This window comes from Alnus glutinosa, chromosome 6, assembly GCF_958979055.1.
Source record: "Alnus glutinosa chromosome 6, dhAlnGlut1.1, whole genome shotgun sequence".
Taxonomy (NCBI): Eukaryota; Viridiplantae; Streptophyta; class Magnoliopsida; order Fagales; family Betulaceae; genus Alnus; species Alnus glutinosa.
In genome coordinates, this window is record NC_084891.1 from 10,755,686 (window position 1) to 10,771,343 (window position 15,658).

Sequence of the window (15,658 nt, forward strand, 5' to 3'; positions counted from 1 at the left end):
TCTTGTAAATGTGTGTGGGGGTAGAGGCGAAAAGCCCCCCTTTGTACATAGCGACAGCTGGGTTCTTTGGCTTTCATTTTCCTGCAACTATTTTTTTTTTTTTTTTTTTTTTTTTTTTTTTTTTTTTTTTTCTTCTTAATAAAATTTAATATTTTCTTCTAGTGATGAGTAACTAATTTTTCAATTAAGGTTGAGGATCAAACCTCACCTTTTGAAGAGCAACAATATTTTCATAAGAGTTTATACTATCCGATTTTAGTGGGTTTAATATTTCCAATGTTTTACTTCTTTTCAATTATTGAGATGATTTCTTGAATATCTATTGTAATTTCTGGATACATGTGATGATTTAAGATAGGGTCATTTAATTGATTGCTTGGATTTTTCATTTATCAAAACATTTGATATTCATTGTGTTTCGTTCTACGGATACATTTAATGATTTAAGTTTAAACCGGATATCTTTTGTGATTTGTGCAAAGAATGGATTCATTGAATGATTTAATTAATTTTTGAAGCATAGTAGAACATACATAAGTTCTGTACGGTGAGAACTTTGGATATGTATTGAGGAACATGAGAATATGTTGTTGTGGATTGTTGGGTGTGAATTCTAAAACTATAGTACATTTTGTCTTTGTTTTATTTTATTTTTCTTTTATTTACAAAACCCCAAAATTCGGAACTAGGTTAAAATAGAATTAGTTTAAATAGAAATTAATTTTTGCAACACAATTCCCCGTGGATTCGACCTCGTACTTGCACATACACTATATTACAAACGATTCGTGCGCTTGCAAGTATTAAAATTTGCACATCAAGCAGCAACCTGAGCCATGGACTTTGAAACGGTTCTTTTATAGACCGCACCTTGGGGAGTGATAGATGGCTCAGTTGGACGAGGAGGGACCTCGAAGTGAGCAACCAATTTGGTGATAAGACCACCAAACAGAAGAGAAGTGATTTTTTCCTTGTAGGCAATATGCATGAGGAGGAGGATGTGGGAGCAAAGATCTACACTATGAGCTTTTAATAAGGCATGCATAAAACATGTCCGTTCAAAACTCATTTTTGTTTCCTATTGAGAGGCCACATATTATTCAAAATGATTAAAGTAAATAGTCTTATGGGGACTGTCATTTAACCCATGTGGAAATGAGTCCTATGATTTTGCCAACAAGTTTCCCTCTCAGTGACAAAGAGAAGTGCCAATTGGTGTTTGGCAGGGGTATATGCCTTATAATAGGGATAATCAGGGTTTAGAACTATGGTGATATTGAGGATAGAAAAAAGTAGGTCAGAAGTGACCTCAATAGGAAAACCTTTGAGAGATGTGCTCAATTTGAGCATAGAATTCGCGACCCATCTCTACATAGGGCTTGGGAGACACTAAAGTGAAATATGTTCAATGCCTAGAAGTAAAAGAGTTCACTAATTAATTGGAAGTTTTCATCAGCGAGGTCAGAGAGTTATACCACTCGCTTGGTAAGGATGGCGCGTCCATTAAACCGATCTTGATAAGATAACTAAGCAGCCTTTGAAGCAAATCAGTTCTCAAAACCAGAAGCCTTTGCAGACGCATGTTGTTGCTGCTGCTCTAGAAGATGTGGCTCGTGTTAAGGTGGCCAGTTTCACATGAGGTAGCTTTTCAGGTCTTGCATTCTTTTTCCTTGGGCTTGACTTTGGAGGAGGAACAAACTTCTTGCACTTGGGAGGTTGAGCAGACAAATTCCCTACAAGCAATTCAAACAACCAAACATAGCCAGCAAGCAAAGTCAATCATAAATTACCCAAAGTTTAAAATAAATGGGTAATGCACATTAACCTGACACTAACCTAAACACTCAATGCTACAGAGTCTCACAGTCCTAACAGATTCTCACTGACCAAAACAGAGTCAAAGTCTCAACCAAGCTCAACACCTAAACATATTTTCTGACTTGAATGCTCAAGAACCACAATGAGTTTGCAATGCAACATGACCAATATACATGAAAAATGAAATGAGACCTATACTTCATAAGAAATGCAATAATGAGCCAAAATCAATTAAAGATGATGAAATGGATCCAACCTATTGTCAAATAGTGTCTATGTTAGTCAAAAATGTATTTGAGAAATTTTGTCAAACACTTGCAAGACACAACATGAATCAATGGATTCATGTGACTTAATTCGCATAAAAACTAAATGAGATGCCTAAAACAATGAGAGATTCAACCTCAAAATGTAGAAAAACTACAAGAATGAGAAATCCCCAAATTTGAATCCGAAAACCTAAATGCTCCAAATACTTGTTGAATGCAATCCTAGGTTCTAAATGGCATATAAATAGCATGAAACACATGTTAACATGCATAAGAAATCCCAACTCAATTCATATGAAAACATCAAGAAACAAAAAGCCAAAAAATTTAAACCAAAACCCTAACCCCATGAATGATAAGAAATTTATGATAAAAAAAAAGGGAATCGAGGATTACCGTATGGGCTAAAAAGGGATCTATGAAAAACTTAAAGATTAGAGCTAAAGACCACCTCTTTTTGAGAGAGAGAGAGAGAGAGAGAGAGAGAGAGAGAGAGCGAAAATGAAGACAGAAAGAAAGTGAATGGTTCGTGAGTTTTGAACAAGAACAAAAAATGAAGAGTTTTAAAACTCTTGATTTTAGTTCATCCCTTCAAGTATCGTCAAAAAGTCGACATAAACGTCTTGACGGCACATGGGGTTTTACAACCCTTCATTGAATTTGACGTGACCGTCATGTAGCCACAAAACTATCCTAACGTCCACACAATTGACACATGCCAAAATTTCGCTTGAAAAAAAAAAAGTACATGCCTATTTAGGACATTCAAACATTACACATGAGACACTCTGGACAATGGATGCACCCAATTTGCTCACAATGGGAGCCAAAATGCACAATTTTTTGAAAAAAAACATGATGAATTTTTACACACACAATGCACTTAGAAATATGGAATTTCTAAACTCATATCAAGTGTAGTGTATGACAAAACTCACAAGCAATATTCATAACTTAAATTTGTGAAGGGATCAGACTTTCACATGAAACCTCACATGTGAACTAAGCTATCATTGGAACAAAAAATCAAACCTTATATATATTAGGGCCTAGAGACAATTACACACCCATTCCTCTTTAGACAAAGCATTAATTTGCACTTACGTCCATTTGCCCGTTTAGCCTATTTTCCGCAATGAATAAACACAGACTCTTTCTATAAGGACTGAAGAGACAATTCTTTAAATGAAGTGTTTGTTGCATTTGATAGTTTTAGAAACACGTTCTTTTTTAGCACATTTGTTTTGTACTATGAGAGGTGATGTTATAAGTATTAGGTCCTAGGTTCAACTAGAATGTGGTCAATTTAGTAATAGGAATTACCTATGTAACGCCTCGCCTTTTACAAAAAGGCATAAGTGAAAATTTTTCAATTTTCACGTGACATTACTACAACATCATCAAAGTTAAGATTTGACAGCGGAATATATTATCTCCAACAGACTTGGATTAAATAACACATCAGAGCTTTTAATTGAAATACCTTTAGACATCCATTAGAAAATACTTAGAACAAATACATGGAAACATGTGTTAATAGTGACACAAAAGAATACATGAAAATTTTAGCAATCTTATCAACATAAAATGTTATAAACACAGAAAACTACAAACAAAATACAATCTATGTATTCTTAGCTTTTAAACCTCTTGAGCTCTAATCTTCATCTATTAAACCTGCACCAATATACATACATACATACATATATATATAGAAACAAAGACACAATACTAAAGTGAGTCCACTGTTTCCAATAATATAATGAATGTTGATTTATTTAATAAATACAACATAATGCAAATATGGCTTTATAATCACATATATACGCAACATATGATCCATGGTAGCTAATCATGGTCATATATCGAATATAAACATAACCATAAAGCAGTAATATGATAGTTTTAAATGCAGAGTTTTAGGTATTTCTCTTTTTCCACTCCTCTGTTGGCCTTGGCACGATTAGCGTTTTATTTGAAGCCTTGGCTTCCTCACTTTAACTTTTAATTATATTCTTTGGGAGCCTTAGCTCCTGGAAACCTTGATTTCCCTGGTGACCTTGGTACACCAGTTTTTATATTTATTATTCTCTTTTCATGTACTTCCTCATTCACCTAGAACCTTGGAACTTTAGTGAAGCCTTATGTACCCACTGTGAATCTTGATCCAACAGCTTGTTATTAGACAGGTTATTAAAAATAATAAAATATGCAAAGCCACATGGGCAAACAAGTAAATAAAGCAGTAAATATAATATTATAGGAAAAATCCACCAGCTTCGTCATCAGTAAGTATAAAGATACTTACAGCCTTTTGGTGCAGTTCTCATAAAAAATTCATTCTTTGCAATAAATATTTTACATACAAAATGTTAACACCATTACTCAGGGATGTTCATTATTTCACTCTTAGGTGTCACATCTAATATGACACCTTATTTGTTTATATTTATACATATATAAAAACATTCATGATTTTACTCATAAAATTATTCACATTTATTGCTACGAGTTTTAAGGACTTAACATAACATGTTAAAATCTCACCTATTAACTTAATATATACATATAAATAATACTCAACCCCTTTTTATAAAAATACTAATACTTTTATCAAAACCCAATTACTTTTAAAGAATATCAATCCTAGCACCAAATCTCTTACCTGTCGATTAATATAATAAAATTAACATTTATTTAACTTACAAACTCACAACCCAATTTCATCGAGCCCCACACTGACACACGACCATTTTCACAGAAATTCGGTATCAAGACCCATCTAGCCGTGACAGAAAAATTCACACGATTTTCGGCCAGAATCACAACCAATCATCAAATCCAAAACTAATACTCGGCCGAGGCTTCTGTCTAAAAACAGGGAAGACATAGCCAATACCCATAACTGAAACCTCCCAAAACTCAAATTTCCATAACACAATTAATCACCAATTCTCATAACCGGCCAAAACTCAGTAACAACTCCACAAATTAGTGTAAGGCTAAAATCAACACACAAGAAATACAAAATACTAATTCCCAAATTCAGAATTGGCTAAAAAGGGCTACAAAACCGAATTACACCATAACACACACACAATCAATTGAATCCGCACAAGGGGATCCTTGCTGGGTATTTTAAAAATCTACCGAAACAATGAGCACCACAGCTCATCAAGGAACATGGGATTTGGCTAAACCACCGAGAGCTCAACCGAAAAATACCCAGCCTAGCAACCGGTCGAACACCACACACGGCCACCAGAAAAACACCCAAAATCAATTCCAAGTCCATCCCCATCGGAATACCCAAACTGATCAACACCATACTGCCCAGAACAATAATAAACAATAAATCAAAATAAACCCATAACAATTCAGAGTAGAATCACAAAAATTCATCGGAAATTACCTAGCGAATATCTGTTTAAAGCTAAGGGAAAACCATCGGAAAATCGCAATCCTGGCTCACCGGAAAATCGCCACTAGAAGTCACCGGATTTCCGGCTAGAACCGCCGGAAATCACCCCCAGCTTAACCGGCCAACGACCCACCGGAAGTCGTGCCTCTACTCGTCGGAAATCGGGTCTTGGTCCGTCGGGTGCTCTGGCTCCATCGGAGACGACCCAACAAAGATCGGGTCTCCGATCGTCACTGGGTTCATTCGGGTTCTCTCTCTCTGTTTCTGTTACGTGCCCTGTTATTACGTAATTAAAATTAGCTCTTCGAGGGGCTAATCCTCCACACACACAAGCACACGGCTTAGATGTTTAACACTTCTAGGTTTAACTCACAAACACACGGTAATATGATTAAACTCCAGAAGATGATTCTCCCTTTCACTTCTCTGGTTTAAATCAAGTAGCCACAGCAAGGAAATAGGGAACTGCCAGTAATGGCTGAACCCACTACTTAGTAACTGACCCACTAAGATAACTGACGCAACTGACCCACTAAACATGTTCCAGAACACCCTGAAACTGTCTTAGGAAATTAAAGAGAATACAGGAAATTACAACAAGACCCATACAAATAAACATAACAACTCTAATACCCTTATACAGCTTGCAACCACATCCGATCCTGTTCCTGTAGAAGAACCACGTGGCAGCCATCCAAAGTACCTTGAGCCCTGGTATCAAGGTACTCTTGTCCGAACCATACACTCAGCTCCTTCAGTCGGATGCATAACACAGCCTCCTCCATCAAAGGACCTTGCCCACAAGGTCCGGAAATCTCCCTTGAAGTACTTCCAGATCTTCCCAGGTTGCATCCTCTTCAGTAGCTCCAGCCCATTGGATGAGCACTTCAGCACCGGCTCGGTTCCCCTTTCTCATCAACCTCCTGGTAAGTATCTTCTCTGGTTCAGCTGTTAAGGTCCCTTCCGGGGTTATGGCCGGTAGGGTCACCAAGGGAATGGTCCGTGTCCCGAGTTGTTTTTTGAGAAGAGAAACATGGAATACAGGGTAGATTCGTGATTCTTGGGGTAGATCCAGCTTGTAGGCGACCTCTCCGATCCTCTGGATGACCTGAAAAGGTCCATAATACCGTGGGGAGAGCTTTAGGTTACGCCTGATAGACACCGACATCTGTCTGTAGGGTCGGAGACGGAGATAGACCCAATCTCCGATTTCAAATTCACGAGCAGTGCGATGTCTGTCAGCAAATCCCTTCATCCTATCTTGCGCATCCTGCAAGTTCTCCCTGATCAAAGAGATAATGAATTCTCTTGTCTTTAGGGTTTCTTCAACCGCCTGGACACTAGTAGTTCCAGGTTCGTAAGGTAAAAGCCGTGGAGGAGGATACCCATAAACCGCCTCAAAAGGGGAGATTTTTGTAGAGGAGTGTTCTGAGGAATTGTAAGACCATTCGGCCAGTGATAGCCATTTTAGCCAATCCTTCGGTCGGTCACCTGTAAAACTTCTGAGATACCCTTCCAACCCTTTGTTCATAATCTCTGTCTGCCCGTCTGTCTGTGGGTGGTAAGCTGAGCTCAAAAGAAGATCAGTTCCACTTAGACGGAAGAGTTCCTTCCAAAAGTTGCTTGTAAAGATTCTGTCTCGGTCACTGACTATGGATTTGGGTAATCCATGGAGTTTGAAAATTTGGTCGAGAAAAAGCTGAGCTACTGTTCCAGCTGTGTAGGGGTGAGTTAGGGGTACGAAGTGGGCATATTTGCTCAGTCTGTCGATGACCACCATTATCACATCCTTTCCTTGTGAAATGGGCAATCCCCCTATAAAATCCATACTGACTTCTGTCCATACCTGGGAAGGGATGGGAAGGGGTTGCAACAACCCTGCTGGATGAATGTTTTCCACTTTGTTCCTTTGGCATATGTCACATCCCCGGATGTAGCTGCGGATATCTCTCTTCATTCCCGGCCAGTAGAACTCTCTCTTTACCTTTGAATAGGTCTTTTGGTTCCCCATATGACCAGCTAATGGACTGCTGTGAAACTGGTGCAGGATCTGCTGCTGTATTGGCACCAAGGAGCCTAAATGAAGTCTCCCCTTGTAAAAGAGGAGTCCACTCTGCAAGTTGAATTTGGTAGTGCTGAGGGCTCCTTCCTGGAGTTGTTGGAGTAGCTCCTGTATCACGGGATCTTCTGGATAAGTCTTTCTAAGCTCTTCTAACCAATTTGCTCTGATTGTGCTAATTGCTTGCAATTGTAATGGTGATAGGTCTGATTGATTTGTTGCATCTGCTTCTTCCATTGACTCTATATGATTACCTGCATCATTATCTTCTATATCCCCAAATGGTACCCTAGATAGGGCATCTGCAGCTTTGTTATCCCTTCCTCTTTTGTACTCTACCCGGAAGTCATATCCTAAGAGCTTAGAGACCCATTTCTGTTGGGCAGGTGTGCCGATTCTTTGCTCTAGTAGATATTTAAGGGCCTGTTGATCAGTACGAACGACAAAAGTCTGCCCTAATAAATAATGCCTCCACTTCCTAACCGCCATAACCAATGCTAACAATTCTTTTTCATACGTGGATAGGAATAAGTTTTTCCCTTTCAACCCTTGACTTAAATATGCTAGAGGTCTCCCCTCCTGCATTAACACAGCTCCTATACCTGCCCCTGACGCATCACATTCAACTAGGAATACCTTAGTAAAATCTGGTAAACCTAACACTGGTGGGGTGGACATCAGTTCTTTAAGACTTCGAAAAGCCTCTTCAGCTCTAGCATTCCATCCGAATGAATTTTTCTTTAACAGTGCCGTTAAAGGTGCTGCCACTCCTCCATAGCCCTTAACAAACTTCCTATAATACCCGGTCAGACCCAAAAATCCTCTCAAGGCCTTGGGAGTACGAGGGTGTGGCCAGTTCTTCATAGCCACAATCTTAGCAGGGTCAGCCTTCACTCCTTCTTCTGACAGAACATGGCCCAAGTAATCTACCTCCAAACTCCCAAATTTACATTTTGAGGCCTTGGCATATAGCTGATGTTCTTTTAAAACCTCAAGTACAAGCTTTAAATGCTTTAGATGTTCTTTAAGGTTCAGACTATAGACTAAAATATCATCAAAGAAAACTAATACAAATTTTCTGAGATAAGGTCGGAATACCTCGTTCATCAATCCTTGGAAGGTAGACGGTGCATTGGTTAAGCTGAAGGGCATTACTAGGAATTCGTAGTGCCCTTCATGTGTCCGAAAGGCAGTCTTGGGCACATCCTCAGGTTTCATTCGAATTTGGTGATAACCGAATCGTAGGTCCAGTTTAGAAAATACCACAGCCCCATGTAACTCATCCAGCAGTTCATCTATATTGGGAATAGGATACTTATCCTTAATGGTGTCTCGGTTGAGTGCCCTATAATCCACACACATCCTCCAACTCCCATCTGCCTTCCTCACAAGTAACACCGGTGACGAGTAGGGACTTTGGCTGGGTCGGATGACTCCCGAATCCAGCATCTCTAGCACTAACTTCTCAATTTCCCCCTTTTGACAGTAAGGATAACGATAGGGCCTCACACATGTCGGTTTAGCCTCATCCTTAAGGAGTATTTTATGGTCATGGCTCCTGGTCGGTGGTAGTTCGTCTGGCTCCTTAAAAACCTCCGGGTACCCTTCGATAAGCTCCTGGACAGCTGGGTGCATCAAGGGTCTGGACTGCTCTCCTGTGATCTCCATAAGCTGTACCCACACACCTTTGCAGCTGGCTCCCGTGGACTTGGGCATTGTCTCTCTCGCATCCAGCAGATCAGGGGCTGGGGACATCCCTTGCAAGGTTGCTTCTCTTTGGCTATAGGAAAACTTCATGGTTAGGGTCCCGAAATCCCATAGAATAGGACCAAGACGCCTCAGCCAGTCAACTCCAAGAACCACGTCACAACCCCCCAGAACTAAGAGGTGTAGAGTAACAGAAAATTTACAGCCCTGTAGTAGAATGGAAACTGCCTTACATTGACCTTGGCAAGAAAGGGTAGCCCTATCAGCTACCATCACTGTCAGCTGTCCCTTTTCATCAGCTGGGAGTTGGGCCTTGCTTGCTACATTAGGATCCACAAAACTGTGGGTACTCCCGGTATCAATTAGAACAACCACTTCCAACCCCCCGATGGTTCCCATCAACCTCATTGTGCGGGGAGTTGGTGTCCCTGCTAAGGCATATAAGGAGATGCCAAGCAACTCACCCTCTTCCACTTCCTCTAAATTTTGTACTCCCTGGAATTCCAGCAACTCTTCCGCCACTGTTTCTTCCTTCTCTTCCCACTCCATTCCTTCCAGAACAAGTAACCTGGGTTTATTGCATTTATGCCCAGCTTGATACTTCTCATCACAGTAATAGCACAATCCTTTGTCCCTTCTCTCCTGCATTTGACTAGGAGAGATCTTCCTTATGGGTAGGGTAGGTTTTCGATTGGGGTTTCCCGAGTAGGGATAGGTAGGGTTACGGTTTGGATAGGGGTTGGTAGACTGATTGCTGAATGGCTGGATTGTGGTAGGTTTGTTGGTATGGGATGAGGTTGGTAATCTCGGGTAGATTGAGTTGGAAGACCAATTTTGGGGCTTGGGATTTCGGTTTCTTCGACAGATTTCCTGTTCTTGTAAACGGGCCAACCCAAAAGCATTTGGGAGGGTAGTTGGTTTTAGCATAGTGACCATAATCCTTACCTCCTCCTTGAGTCTGCTAATGAAGGAACTCACCCGGAAATATTCTGTCAAGCCTGGAATTCTGTTGGACAACACCTCAAACTGGGACTGGTACTCATCCACAGTGGAAGTTTGCTGCAGTTTTGTAAATGCTCCTACCGGATCATCATAATCTGACGGTGCAAACCTGATTTTCAGAGCCACTACAAATTCCTCCCAACTCCGAACTGATCCTGACTCCATTAGCCAGTTATACCACTGCAAAGCCTTCCCTTCCATGTGGAAATAGGCTATAGGAACCCTCTGATTATCTGGTACTTGCCCATATACAAAGAATTGCTGAGCCTTAAGTACCCAATTAGTTGGGTCGTTTCCGTCAAACTTGGGGAAATCCAAGTTGACCGATCTGGGATTAATTCCTGCTCCCTCAGGGGCTGTTGGAATATAAGAACCACTTGACCCAAGTATGACTCCTTCTCCTCCCATGATTGGAGGTATGTTGGGGCTCTTTTCTCCACTTGTTTCACCCTGAGACATCATCCCTCCAAGATTCTGTCCAGGTATGTTGGGGCTCTTTTCTCCACTTGTTTCACCCTGAGACATCATCCCTCCAAGATTCTGTCCGGGTGCTTTGATTGCCAATGCTTCCATGATCACATGTAAATTCTCCTCCGTTCGGCTTTGAAATGCCCTGTTGTCTGCTTCACGTTTGTTGCTATTCTCCTGTTGTTTGTTGACAGAATCAGAAAGTTGGGTTAACTTCTGACTTTGTGTGCTGAAGGCATCAGAAAGTTGGGTTAACTTCTGACTTTCAGCTCTGCACTCCTCTCTCAACTTGGTGAGAGCCTCCGCCAATTGAGATGTACGCGTTCCCTCTGCCATGGTCGCAAGAACGGTGCTCTGATACCACTTGTTACATGCCCTGTTATTACGTAATTAAAATTAGCTCTTCGAGGGGCTAATCCTCCACACACACAAGCACACGGCTTAGATGTTTAACACTTCTAGGTTTAACTCACAAACACACGGTAATATGATTAAACTCCAGAAGATGATTCTCCCTTTCACTTCTCTGGTTTAAATCAAGTAGCCACAGCAAGGAAATAGGGAACTGCCAGTAATGGCTGAACCCACTACTTAGTAACTGACCCACTAAGATAACTGACGCAACTGACCCACTAAACATGTTCCAGAACACCCTGAAACTGTCTTAGGAAATTAAAGAGAATACAGGAAATTACAACAAGACCCATACAAATAAACATAACAACTCTAATACCCTTCTACAGCTTGCAACCACATCCGATCCTGTTCCTGTAGAAGAACCACGTGGCAGCCATCCAAAGTACCTTGAGCCTTGGTATCAAGGTACTCTTGTCCGAACCATACACTCAGCTCCTTCAGTCGGATGCATAACAGTTTCTCTCTCCCTGGCTCTCCCACAGTGTCCCTCTCCCTCAGTCCGCTTCTGTCTCTCTCGGGTCTCTCGATCTCAGAAAAGAGGAGAAGAAAGAAGAACAGAAAAGAAGGAGAAGAAGGAATGATCGAACAGGAAGAAGATGAAGGGAAAGAAAGGAGAAAGAAAAGGAAGGGGATTTTCTTCTCTGTTCTTTCTTCATTTCTATCACTCGATCTCCCTTCCTCCCACGATTGTCTCATTATCTGAGACTCGGATGGAAGAGGGAAAAGAAAGAGTAAAAGAAGAAAAGAGGATGGAGAAAAGAAGAGGAGTTTGAAAAGGTGTGAGATTTGCTTGAAGGAGGGGTTTAGTTTATAGAAGTTACTAAACTGTGGTTAGTTTTTACTTCAGTTAAAATTAACATGAGTTAAAAGTAAAATATCGGATTAATCCATGATTAAATTTTACCTTAGTTAGACTAACCTTAATTAACCTTAAAAATATTTAGTTAATCCATGATTAACTTTTATCTAATTAGGTTAATTAGAGTTAATCTGTAATAATATATATAGCTAACCCATGGTTAACTTTTATCTAGTTAAATTAACTAGAGTTACTTTTAATAAAATCTGATCATTATTAATCATAAATATTTTTATATAAAATCTTTTTCATTAATGACTCACTAAGGTATAATTTTAAACCCATTTTGAGTCTAGTTCGTTTTATAAATAATGTTAATTTTTTAATAACATTATTAAACTAATAATATTATTATACCAAATAATATTAGGCCAAAATAATATCATGTACAATAAATATTTCAAAATAATATTATATATCAACAATATTATTCCACAAAATATTTTCATATAATAATATTATAATAATATTAGGAATATTATTATTCCAACTAATTCACCAAATATTTAGGTTTGTCTATTATCAAATAAGAACAGGTGACGCATCAATATGCAATTATCAAAATAATGTCGATTGAGCGACTTTTTAGTCGATCGAGCAACTATCAATCGACAGGTCGATCAAGCGATTGAAAGTGTGAATTAATCACTATGGTTCTTAAATTCTATTTAAGGCTCCCTGTCTTAAAATCTGGGGTATTACAACCTAGTCCACAAACATGGTTGCCCACCAAGAACTCACACATGCACCCAACCTCTAGCTTGTGAACAAAGTGTGCAAGAATTGTTCAACATGGTTAAGTTAATCCATCTAACAATTGTGCACACACATAAACCACCATCCATCATATACACCAAATTCCAAGAAAAAAGGTACACACCATGACATGATGACTAATCCAATCAATGAATGACACGTGGACATTGAGTTACTCTAGATGCGCATACAAACTGTCATGGTCTTCTCCCATTTTTTAAAGGAAAAAAAAAAAAACACACCAAAAATAAGATGCAATGCAAAATTGAAGAATCGACAAAATAAAATGAAATGCATACAAATAAAACATAAATGCATGCCCTAGGATGCATGAAAATGCATGAAGCTCACCCTTAAGCATGCTACAAACCACCTACCCAAGGCAGGTCTCTTATCGCTCTCCCTCAAAAGGTGAATCATCTCAACCTTCTTAGACCAATTCTTTTTCCTTCTAGAAATAGTCCAACCACCTTCCAATATGTCTAACTTAGGGACTACGTCTCTCATAAAAGAGATAAGATTCTTCAAATCAATCCTATGAGGGGTGGTCTCTTTCTTAGGTGTCCTAGACTTAATCATATGGCAATGGGGTCAAATGTGACCCACTCTACTATATTAGTGGCAAGTAGGGACAAACCTTGGTGAAAGTTGTATCCTAAAATGGTTCATACCTTCAACCTTAGGCCTATTTCCCACCAACACACCATTTCTCTTATCAACAATTTTAAGACAAATATCATCAACACAAGAGCTTTGGGGGGGGGAACAAAATTTATTTTCCCTTTGTTGACATGTGTGACTTTTGAAGTGGAAGCATCTTTGTCAAAATTGGATCTGGTTTAGATCCTGTTAAAAAACAGACAATGAAGATTGAATGGTCAAAGTTTTAAGAGAGACAACGTCGTTCTTTTAAAATAACAACATATCGGTTTAAACAGAACCAACGTCTTTTTCTTTTCTTAGCAAGAAGTGGAATGAACTAAAGTCTTTTTTTTGTTGAGCAAGAAGCGGTTGGTCGATGAAATTTCTTGCTCCAAAGAAGGGCAACCACTCCACTTTTCACAACGTGATATGCATCATTTGTAGCAAGTTGGTAGCTACGACTTGAGCCAAAAATCAAGAACAAAGCCCTCTAATTCTAGATGTTGTGGTCTCAAAAACATTACCTAGAAAGAAAAGAAGACAAAGAATAAGCAGCATATAAAAGAGGTTGGGTAGCTAAAACAAAAAGGCTTTAGTTAGATCATCCAAATGCCAAGGCAAAACATTCTTAATAAGAATTTCAAGGTTGATCCACAACAAAGCTAAAGGAGTGAAAATGGGGAATCTAACATAAACAATTGGTCGAAGGTTTAAGGCTAAATGTCTCTTAAAATAACTCTACGGACTTTCTAGAGTGCATATTAACAAAGTTTTTTTAGATCTGCCACACGTGTGATCATACAAGTTTAACTTTTAGGTTATGTTTGGTATACAGAATGACTATTCCATTAGAAAAGTGAATAGTTTTGATTGAAAATATAAGAATGTAGAACAAAATAGAATTGAGAGGAATATATATTCCTCAATTTAAGGAATAGTCATTCTCTCATGTACAATGAGAATGGCTATTCCAAGTATTATATCCTTATCATATACTCTAACACCAAGGTTATTTTATTCCACATTTTTCTATTCCTAATAAAACCTATTCTCTTTTTCTAATGGAATATCTATTGCACATTCCAAACATAACCTTATGGTAGGAGTATTGTAGAGGATTCTTATTAATGTTGGTTTTTGGCCCTTTGTTGTATTTATTTATATTAACATTTATGGTTCTTCAAACAAATTTAAGAATATCATTATCATACGATTTCAAATAGGATGGTTGTAAATGTTAGAAGAGATTTCATTGTTGTCCATGTTCTTCCTTCCTCTATTTTCTCATAGTTTATATTTTATAACAAACTTTTACAGTTGAAATATGTGCTAACTAGCTTGAGGAATAAAATTCCTCTATAGAATTGCATTATATACTGCGTGCTTAAGGCCTGGCTTTTCCTCAAAATTTTATATCTGATGAATGAATCTTCATTTTTATCATTATCTATAAAGATATCAATAGGTGTGGTAAAGACATGGACTCTAACTTTGTGACAACCTAAGCACAACACATCTCGTAAAATGTACATAACATATCAGAGATTATACATATAGTAGCGGAAACTTATAACATTAACTAAAAAGAAATAATTACAACATCCAAAGCCATTTAATAGTCTAATTGTTTAAGGCTTAAGCAAGTATCATTTACATATCAAAAGAATGGCTATATAAAATGTGTCACATACGACAAATGGCCATATACAAAAGTAGTACTCCAAAAGAAGACTATATAGAAGTCCAAACCAAGCGCCTGCCATAAGTAGCCTCAGTTGTAATATCTCAAATACAAAGCCATATGATCCTCATCAATGTCTATGGTATCTGCAACCAAAACATCATCATCTATACGATCGTGGTGGTTGCCACGTTCGCATAGGTGGAATAATTAGTCAACGGTATCAGAAGTATAAAACTCACTAAGTTTTTGCAATGAGCCGAAGTTTATCTTTTTCTACCATACGTTTACATTAACAACTACCATTAGTACAATAGTCCCTTTTAAAATCATTTCATAGCCGATAAGGTAAACACATACATACTACGTAGCTGCGAATATATATACATATTTCAATCCCCTGCTTAGAAATACGTACATATAAACTCATCTACAACGTATTACATGTATATATAACTTGTATATCATATGACTCAGCTATACTCGTATACAAGTCTTTCAAACCTTCAGGAAATACAAGCATACGAATATATCTAAGAGGGAAACAAATGACAACATA

General features: G+C 38.5%; 2 long non-coding RNA genes across 2 annotated transcripts; both read right to left on the bottom strand.

The window, feature by feature from the left end:
- Window positions 1-686: 686 nt before the first annotated feature.
- On the bottom strand, window positions 687-2,795 carry LOC133871893 (uncharacterized). The gene is made up of 2 exons (XR_009900898.1): window positions 2,484-2,795; window positions 687-1,733 (listed from the first exon to the last, which is right to left on the bottom strand). It is a non-coding gene; the product is annotated as an uncharacterized LOC133871893 (long non-coding RNA).
- A 2,194-nt stretch (window positions 2,796-4,989) lies between these two features.
- Window positions 4,990-5,768, bottom strand: LOC133871894 (uncharacterized). The gene is made up of 2 exons (XR_009900899.1): window positions 5,500-5,768; window positions 4,990-5,416 (listed from the first exon to the last, which is right to left on the bottom strand). It is a non-coding gene; the product is annotated as an uncharacterized LOC133871894 (long non-coding RNA).
- Window positions 5,769-15,658: the final 9,890 nt, after the last annotated feature.